Here is a 9624-nt window from a genome sequence, read left to right on the forward strand (position 1 = left end):
AGGTGGAGTGGAGAACTGCACTGATGTAACTGCACTGCTGTCAGCACTCAAGCTACTCTTATGTATCAGCAAAACGTTTCAACCCGTATACACCCAGTGTTGCCAAGTTATGAGAATTTATTGCATGTGACAATTTTGGGTTTTAAATTCCCAAATTGATTGATTGTGTCCTGGATAAGGTAGAGGTGTGAATTTGATGAACAGATACACCTTGAAAGGGAAGGATGGTCTGCCATGGCCGTCCATTTCAATGTTGCAGCCAAAGTTTTATGATAAGATATGAAAAAGGGTTACAATTTCAAATTTAATGCAAGAGTGCATTTGACCAAGTCAAGGGGACTGATACGCATTTCTTTCCCTGCAATATTTATCAACTCTTACATTCCCTTGCATTCTTTTCACTAAATGAAGTTGCTCTTTCCTGTGAGGTTAAGTTACCCATCAAGCTTAAAAGAGGGACGTTTTTTGAACCATTGAAAAGAAAGTAATTACAGAACATTTACTGCTCTGTTTACTGGCTTGCTGGAACTTGGTAGTTAGCATTTGAGCATCGTTTTGACAATTTTTCAGTCTCAGTTTTGCCATCTGTAAACTCTGTTGGTAAACGTTATTGAACTTCAGGAAACCAAATCATGCAAAAGCTACCATACATGGAGAAAGTCATAGTAAATATAATTCATTTGGCATCTGTTTTATATAAGTAGATGAGAAGTCACTCCCAAAGTTTCTGACTAGAATTCAAATATAGTAGGTAGGTTGCCAAACTGTTTATACAATCCAGTTTTGTCTCTGTTTTCTCTCTTTGGAGAGCATAGTGTTCACAATAATTTACCTTTTAATTTATTCTCTGTTGTATACAAGACTGAGTTAATGTAGCACATGTTACAGGTTTTTTTTATTAATTCTTTTTCCTTAACTATAGAAATGTATGTTTTGTTTTACAAGTATACTTTAAAAAATTATTTTTATAGAAAAATGAATATTGTAGGCTTAGTGTCAATAGCATAAATTTAAGAGGTTTTTATTTTCGTAGGTGCGAGTCTAGTACTTGCTAATCAACAATATGTAAATGTGTTAATGAAAATGCACAGACAAGTGAGAGTAGTTCATATTTTGCCACCTGTCATGGTCTGTGCAGTTTCATGCTTTCATTGAGGCATTAAGAAAACTTTCATTTCAGTGAATTGCTGTTTGTGGGGTTTTTTTTAAAAAGCTTTATAGTGCATGCAAGCAAGAGAACCTTACAAACCTCCAAGTGTTCTTATTACAAAATTTTGTTTTAAGATCTTCTGTACTGTATATGTATATTAGTTTTGTGTTGTCTGTGAAATATGAATAAGGGCTTGTCCACAAAGTAACTGTAAATTCTTTATTTTTTGTGTAAAAGCACTTATATTGGGGTGTTGGTTAACCCTTCCTAATGTTGCTATGTAGGCTGATCATCATAACTTTTGCATTTTATACTCATTGGCTCCTGGACTCTTTACAGTAGGCATTATGAAACTATGGAAAACAACATTCATCCTGTCACCATAAAATTTATTATCTAAATATAATGTGAATTAGTTGCTTCTTATTCTTATGCTACACAACTTTCTCCTCTACAGAAAAAACATGATACAAGAATTAGTTATAATGGGATTGAAGTTCACCCTAAAATTTAAGGCTGTCCAAGGACTCCACTGATGTCAGCAATCTACCTCTGTGACACCCTCTACTTCTGCCTCCTTTGGAGGATAGAGGGGGCTCTGTTTTCCTAAATTAGTAAGCATTTGGAGTTGCTTTCATGTTACATTTTTGCATTTATTTGGCACACTTGAATACCGAAGTACCGACTGTGTAGTGGATTTCTTCAGTATTTCAGTACCTCAGTATCATCAAACTGCTAATTATTCAGATACCTATATGTGAATACAAGTGTAGAAGAACTAATGCTTTGACCCCCACCCCCAACCCTACAGTGTTTCCTGATACTGCATTAAACTGTTTTTCTTAACCTTGTTTTACCACTCATGTGCTTTGAATTTACCAAACATTTTAAGCTGAAGCTTGGGCATGCGTCATTCCTACTTGTCTTCCTTACGTCCTTGTCTGTCTGTCTTTTGGATGCTAACTCCCTCTTTAACATGTTCTGTTGATGCACTATGGCTTGTTTAAAGTTTCTACTCCTGCATTTAAGGGTTCATATCATACTATTACAGGTTGGTCACATTCCATATTTTCTGCTTCATACCAGTTTTGACTGTCTGGATGATTCTTTTAAATCCTTTTTCCTCCACAAAAAAAATCATTCCTTTGATACTTTCCGTTATTTTTGGAAAGGTCTTAATGAGTACATGTATGAGTTAACTCCTTGACCTCATTCCATCTTCCAAGAAAATCTCTCTTCTCCCTTCTTGCCTTTGAGAACCAAAGGAAGAGGAAATAAATTATTGCAAGTGCTCTTTTTTCTTTAATAAGTGCCTTCCTTACTAACCTGTTTTGTCTTAGTTGTTTCTTTTCTTTCTACCTCCCACGCTCCCAGGCACAAACAAGCCCTTCTCTTACGTTTGACCACTGCTTGTTCAGTCATGGAAACTTTTTGAGTTGTTTACTGTTCTGGAAAGATGTATAGAATTGCATGTGTACTCTGGAGGGCAGGAAATAATAAGTAAGCTTCACAAGTTAAGGAAGTAATTAAATGGATTCATACTTTTTTTTCTAGAGGGATTTTATGTATGGTTTAGGTAATAGCTCAGAATTTGTTAGTGGAAGGGTTTTTTTTTTTTCTTTTACATTTTACCTGTTTAAAAATCTTTATATTTTAATATGAAACTCCTGACTATTCAGGCAGTTCATAGGCATTAATTTTTGCCTATGAGGCAGAAAAATCCTATCTCTATTTCACTGATGAAGCAGAGATGGTAACTTGCCCAAACTTGCCTTAGTAAGTCTGTGGTGAGCTGGGAATAGATGTTAATACCCTCAGTTATACTATGCCCCAAGTCCTGCAGAGCCCTTCTGTACCTGAAAGAAAGCAGTACCATTGTAAGCTCAGTTTTCTTTTTCCCTGGTATTAGAGATTTTAAATTGTTTCTGTTCTGTGTTCTATACTAGCATAATTTAAAGTGAAATCAAGGCAGACATAGAATAGGCTTCCTGCATTTTGTTTAATGCTTCTTTGCATTGTGTGCATTGTTACTGTCTTGTTGATTTATTGTTTTCTGTGAACACTACTAAAACAAGCCAGAGAGAGTATCAGTCATAGGAGAAGCAAAGTACCCTTCACTTTCAGGTGACTGGTCTGAATTTAGTCCACCTTGCTACCGGTCAGAAGCTGCTGCCATTGGAAGACTGTGAGGAATTGTCATAACATGAGGAATTGAGCATAATGATGTCATGCCAGATCTGTATCTTTTTACCATTCACTTGCAGAGAAGCAAAGACAGTAACACAATAAAGAACATTCATGCACAAATACTCAGCTTAGAATATAATGCTGACTTACAGCTTCTTTTCTATACCTGGATCAATTTCTGCTGTTTCGCTGTTTTTTCTTGAGGTGTGATAGTAGTGTATTGCTTCTCTATGCTTTTGGATATTTAAATATTTTTTTATTTGTTATGTATCCTCTTCTCTTGGTGTTTGGGTTTTTGGGTTTGGGGTTTTTTGGGGGTTTTCTTGAGTGTAGAGGTTTACCTTGTAATTTTCATTACACCTGTAATACTGTGTCCAGTTCTGAGCTCCCCAGGGCAAGAGAGATACGGGGCTACAGGAGAAAGTCCAGCAAAGGGACACAAAGATGATGAAGGGACTGAAGCATCTCTCCTATCAAGAAAGGCTGAGAGAGCTGGGTCTGTTCAGCCTGGAGAAGAGAAGGCTTAGGGGACTCTCATCAATGTGTATAAATACCTGAAGGGAGGGTGCAAAAAGGATGGAGCCAGGCCATTTTCAGCGGTGCCCTGTGTCAGGACCAGAAGCAGTGGGCGCAAACCAAAACACAGGAGGTTCCCTCCGAACATCAGGAAACACTTCTGCACTGTGAGGGTGACCAAGCACTGGCACAGGTTGCCCAGGGAGGTGGTGGAGTCTTCAGCCTTGGAGATACTCAAAAGCCATCTGGACACAGCCCTAGGCAACTGGCTCTAGGTGGCCCTGCTTGACCAAGGAGGGTTGGACCAGATGACCTGCAGAGGTCCCTGCCAACCTCAGTCACTCTGTGATCATCAATCTTACGATCTTTGTCCAGATTCTAATATTTCCACTTTCTCCTGTTTTCAGAGCGTTAATAAACATACTTAAAGCGAGTATCTCTGTTTGGGTTGGCTATAGTAACTTTGAAGCTGAAGAAACCATGCTGACAATGCCCAATAATGTGGTTCTAGCTGAATAGTGAGTAGCTTCAGAGCACAATCCTCTTGAGGGAGACCTTCATTTGGTAACTGCTGCTCAATGCAAAATGAGAGTCTGTGAATCTCTTGGAGCAAGTGCAAGAAACTGGTAGATGAACTTGATGCTGTCAACACAGAACTGTTTGAATGTACTCATTAAGGTGTTCAAAGTTGCTTTTGATTTTCTGCATTTAGCTCTTACTGTGCTGTGGGATGTTGGTACAGCATCTCGTCTTCAGCTGGCTGTTGGAAGTGTTGTTGCAGTACTTGCTGCCCGTCAGTTGTCAGCATTTTGCATGAACATGGTCAGCTGTGGTAGATACCATCCTACTTGTTCAAAACCCAGGGATAAATACAGTTCCGTAGTATCGGGCATTTACGCGAGCATATCTGTGCAAAAATCTCTATTGTATAGCAGTCCTAGTTCCATATAAAACTGAAGCAAAATTGCTATGTAAGGTTCAACACTTGAACCCCAACAGCACTGGAACACACACAATAAATGCCTCTGTTAACCATTGTACAATCTCTGTTACTTGGTGATCTGCTGTTTTACCTGCAACTGCAGCACTGAAGGGAAAATTGATCAAATAAATATCCCATGGGCATCTGTTAGTATGGTACATCTGAATACAGTGTTTTAAGTTTGGCTTCTGCAAACTGTCTCCTGGAATAGACTTGGTGGCAACATGTTCTGGGTGAAATACCCAGTCAGGCATGGGAGAGGGCTGCAAGATGGCAGGCTTTGGATATGCGCTGTTTGATTCTATGCTACCGGCATGTCTGCTTTGCTCTCCGTTAAGACAGCATGTCTGTCTGTCCTCAGCTTACTGAATGTTCTAGGTAGCACTGGCAGTAAATTGGATTTACCAAGCCAAGTCGTATACATGGTTTAGGAAGACTGCTTGTGCTTACTTCCTGTGAAGTCTATGTCTCAAGGAAATGTAGACATCCCAGAAGTCTCTAGTATTCATAAGAAAATAGAAGGTGGTTTTTTAGATCATGGTGGAATAGGCTGAGCTCTCCCTGTTCTCCTGAGGAAGGAAAAAGACAGCGCTATTATACAAGAAAGGTTATAGTTTCAATTACAGTCTGTGAAGTAATTGGTGAATGGTTCAGTAGGCCCCGAATCCCAAAATCATCTTTGAGAATTTAGACACATTCATAGGATTTGTTTACTGGTATCACTTGTAGAAGAATGAATCTTTCCTGACAAGCTGCATTTCCTATTTCTTCACTTTTGCCTCATTCTAAGGTCCTGAACTCCTTTCTGTTTCCACAGCACTACAGTAACTATTGGCACTCAGTCCTAACATTAATATGTATATAATAACACTTCTGAAGAGAATAATCTTTTTCACGCTATTGTCTATAGCTGGGGAACAGGAACGATGCAGCAGTGGCATCTCAGTGACGAAGCATTGTGAAAGCCCTGTAGCCCAGTCTCAGGTATAATGTGATATTGTTGCCTACATACTACAGAGGTGCTTCCTCATTGCGTGCTTCTCCATGACTTCAAAAGCTGCAAGTCCTCATGGTAGTTCCATTACATGAGGACTATCTCAGGGTTTTGCAGGACTACGCATTATAGGTAAAGAGCCCTCAGCACGAAAAATGAAGGGCTCTGCAGGCTATGCTTAGGAAGTGGATTATGTTATAGGCTATCTGTAGAAAGTAGAAGCACTCAAATTTGCAGATAGGTGAGTTATTTGAAGCCATCTCAGCCTTAATTTGAATGACCAGGTCTGGCTAAATAGTTGTCCCTCATGAGCGAAACAGTGATGGCAGTAGTAATTGGAAGTGCCCCATCTCGACTTGCAGAATGAGCTGTAGTTTAAAAGTTAAAAGTACCCCTTCAGAAGACAGTTGAGGGGGAGACGTGGCTCTGACTGCTGTGGCTGAGGAGAGAAAAGCCACATTATCCCACAATGAACATTGCTGTTTAAAGATAGAAATGGCTTCTGTGCTCACTGTATCTTTAAATGTAGCCTGCTATATCAATACTCTCATGCCTAATCCAGTAAATCTGCTTATGCTTACAAACAGGTAAAGGTATACCTATTTATTTTGAACTTGATGGGTGTTTCAGTTTGAGATAGACGTTGCAGCCACAGGATTTGGACAATCACGGACATGTCCACAAAGAGGATTTGGGGCCCCTGAAAGGCTTTAATGCATAAAGCAGAGTTCATATAGGCTTCAGGCAGTGACTAAGCAGAATTTAAGCTCTTTAGGCTTTAACATGCCTTTAATCTTTTGTTGCTCTAGCCTAAAGTTAGGATTATTTATTTTGTGTACTATCCAAATTTTGGTACTGGAAAATCATTTTAGTGAGAAATAGGCTAAAAATTGCCCTTAATAAGCAGTTCGAGTTAACAGCTGGTAATATTCTATCCCTAGTTTACACCATCCTGTGCAGTGCAGCTAATAGTAAAATCTGGGTGTGAGTGCTTGGCCTCTTCAAACGAAGACTGTATTCTTGCTGTCAGGTAATACCACAATCCTCGATTTTAACAAAAGAAAACAAATTCTGCACAGCTACATAGGTAAGAACTGATTTAAAAGTAGCTAATCCTTACTGTGAGTCACACCTGATTTCCCTGGACTCCTTATCCTTAATAAATGAGTCATGCCTGGCTGTACAAGCTTGGTTTGCAAACTGCATCTTTCCTGGGATTAAAGCAGCCTGAGATTAAGCAATCATGCTTGCATGCTTGCCAGGGATGAGACTAGTTATTGCCTAAAGCTTTTGGATCCCCAGGCACATAGGTAAAGGCAGCTTGAATTGACCATCTTAGGCTTGGTAAATTTTGCATTGCAAGACAGCTTCAATATAATCTATTCTTTCTCAGATAAGAGCTCATTTTTTTCCAAGAAGTTGAAGCATAGACTGTGTACAAATGATATATGTTTGGCTTCTGAATAGAAATATCACTAGTTGGGAGAGCTAGCTTTTTTCCTACTGAGAGCTAAATTTGTATGGAGAACAGGCGTAGCTGTGTATCGGAAAGGTGCAATTGGTATCTTTTACCAGATTATATTTCTGCACTGCGGTAGGATGAGGAAAGAACATCAGTAAAGGAAAGAAATTAAAATCAAGATGCGTTGGACAGCAATAGCATTAATTCTCGGCTATCCTTTTTTTCCATTACATAATGTTGGATGCAACAGATACAAAGCAGGTTTCAGTAATTGGACTAAGAGTCGGGACAGGGATTTTTCAAAGCAGTCGAAGACAATCAAAATCCTGTTGAGCCCTAACTGCTTTACTCTTCTGAAAATACCAAATTCAATCACCGCAGAAGAGCACTAGACTGCCCCTCACTGTGCAAAGCTTCCCTTGCTGTCTGTGGAGATCCACTGTGAAGACAGGTTCATCTTAAATGTACACCTTGATTGATGGGCAAAGACATTCTTTTTAGGTATGCTGAGACTTCAGGGTCAGAAATAGGATGGCTCCTGTCAGTCATCGCCATTGCAGGTCCTTCAAAGTTGAGAATAGCTGTGCCAAACTGAAAATGAGTGCACCGTATTTGGTAGATGTGCAGGTGGCTGAAGGGAGCTGTATATGATTTAGTGTGCCATTTCTTCAACTTAGATTTCTTCTGCCAGAGCGATGACTGTTGGATCAGTTTAACTGTTCTCTTTCTGGTAATGACTTACTATGTTAAAATGAGTATTTTTGAAAGTGTGGATACTTGTGTTTTGCACAGTTTTGGTGGAGGGGGTCAAGTTTGTCTTTTTCCTAATTAATATTCTGTGGCACAGGGGATTCTTTGTAAGTAATTTTCAATATTGACCTTTTATCCTCTCTGTTTAGTTTATTTATTGAGACGTGCAGTAAGAGCTGTCTGCATCTCTTCTTCCCCATGTTCATTTCTATTATTGTAATCTCTCTTCAGCAGAATTGGTGACCTGTGTTATTTTCTCAGCCTCATGTAGTAAATAATGGCACATGTCTGAAGCTTATCACAACAGCAAATATGATGGTGCATAACGCATCATCCTCTCCAAATTGCCACAGCAGGGAGGCCTGGCAGTACATCCATTACCTCTGTTATTTCTTGCAAAAAGCTTAATTTTTCTGCCCGTGGATGTTGTAGGGCAGCAACAGAAAAGGAGCTGAGGCAGCTACGTGAGGACATGGGCCTTTGGGAGAACATTGTTGCTTTTAGTCAGAGGAGCAACCCACACTAATTTGCTTATGGTTTTATCTTTTATGGTATATGCTCCTCTGCGCTTACCCTCTTTGTTTTTTCATTCCCATAGTCTAACTGGAAATACCGGTTAAAAACCTAGCATCCTAGTTACTAGTTTTATACTGTGCAAATAATTTTTCTATCATTTTGCATTCCTTTCACCATGACAACTATGACCTTATTGAGTGTTCATAGGCTTATTCTTTTGTTACCCTTTTGAGCCAAGGGTATATGTACTATTTCTTTATGTAAAGAAGGTCTTGAATTAGTGAAAAAAATAAGGACCAGATCCCCCAAAATATGTAAACATTTTGCTTCTTTACATGGATGATAGACACCTAAGAGTTTGTGTCCAGAAATTTCTGTGACATGAGACTCAGAAAGGTGCCACACAGTAAATTCAGTAGAAACTGCCTGTGAGCGCACATGTCTCACTGAAAAAACATAAATTATCTCTCATGTATTGAGCACATAGGTTGTTACTGTGGAATAGCTGCCAATATAAGATCACATTCTTCCTTATCTTGCAGTAATGTTTGTGTGTCTGTGATCTGAACTCCATTATATTTTGCAAGAAGCTGGAGTAAATCTGGGGCTGAGCAGAGAGATGCAGCCGAACTTCCTTGAATACACATGTAGCCTCATAACCTGAGAACTCTTTACACGAAACGATGGAGAAAAATCATAGCAAAGTCCCATTGCTTGTCAAGTCTATTAATATCCAACGATCAAAACAGCAGTACCAGTAGCACACTGCTGAAGGGGTGAACATAGCCTCCCTCTGCTAAACCAGTTAATATTAAGCATGAATTTATATTTGTTATATTACCCTACTGATAAATAAAAAACCCACATTTTTCTAACAGGTGTAATTTCATCTCGGTTAATGTGTGAGCTACATCCTCACTCTCTTAACTCTCAATGAATGTGCGTAGTCAACTGATGATTTGTTTTGACTGTGTGGAATAACTGACAGTTATGACTCTAACTTAATTTAGTCTCTTTGCCTCTGGAATGCTGGTATCCAAAAGCAAACCACGTGATTTACTTGGGTT

Source organism: Pelecanus crispus, chromosome 2 (genome assembly GCF_030463565.1).
Source record: "Pelecanus crispus isolate bPelCri1 chromosome 2, bPelCri1.pri, whole genome shotgun sequence".
Classification (NCBI taxonomy): Eukaryota; Metazoa; Chordata; class Aves; order Pelecaniformes; family Pelecanidae; genus Pelecanus; species Pelecanus crispus.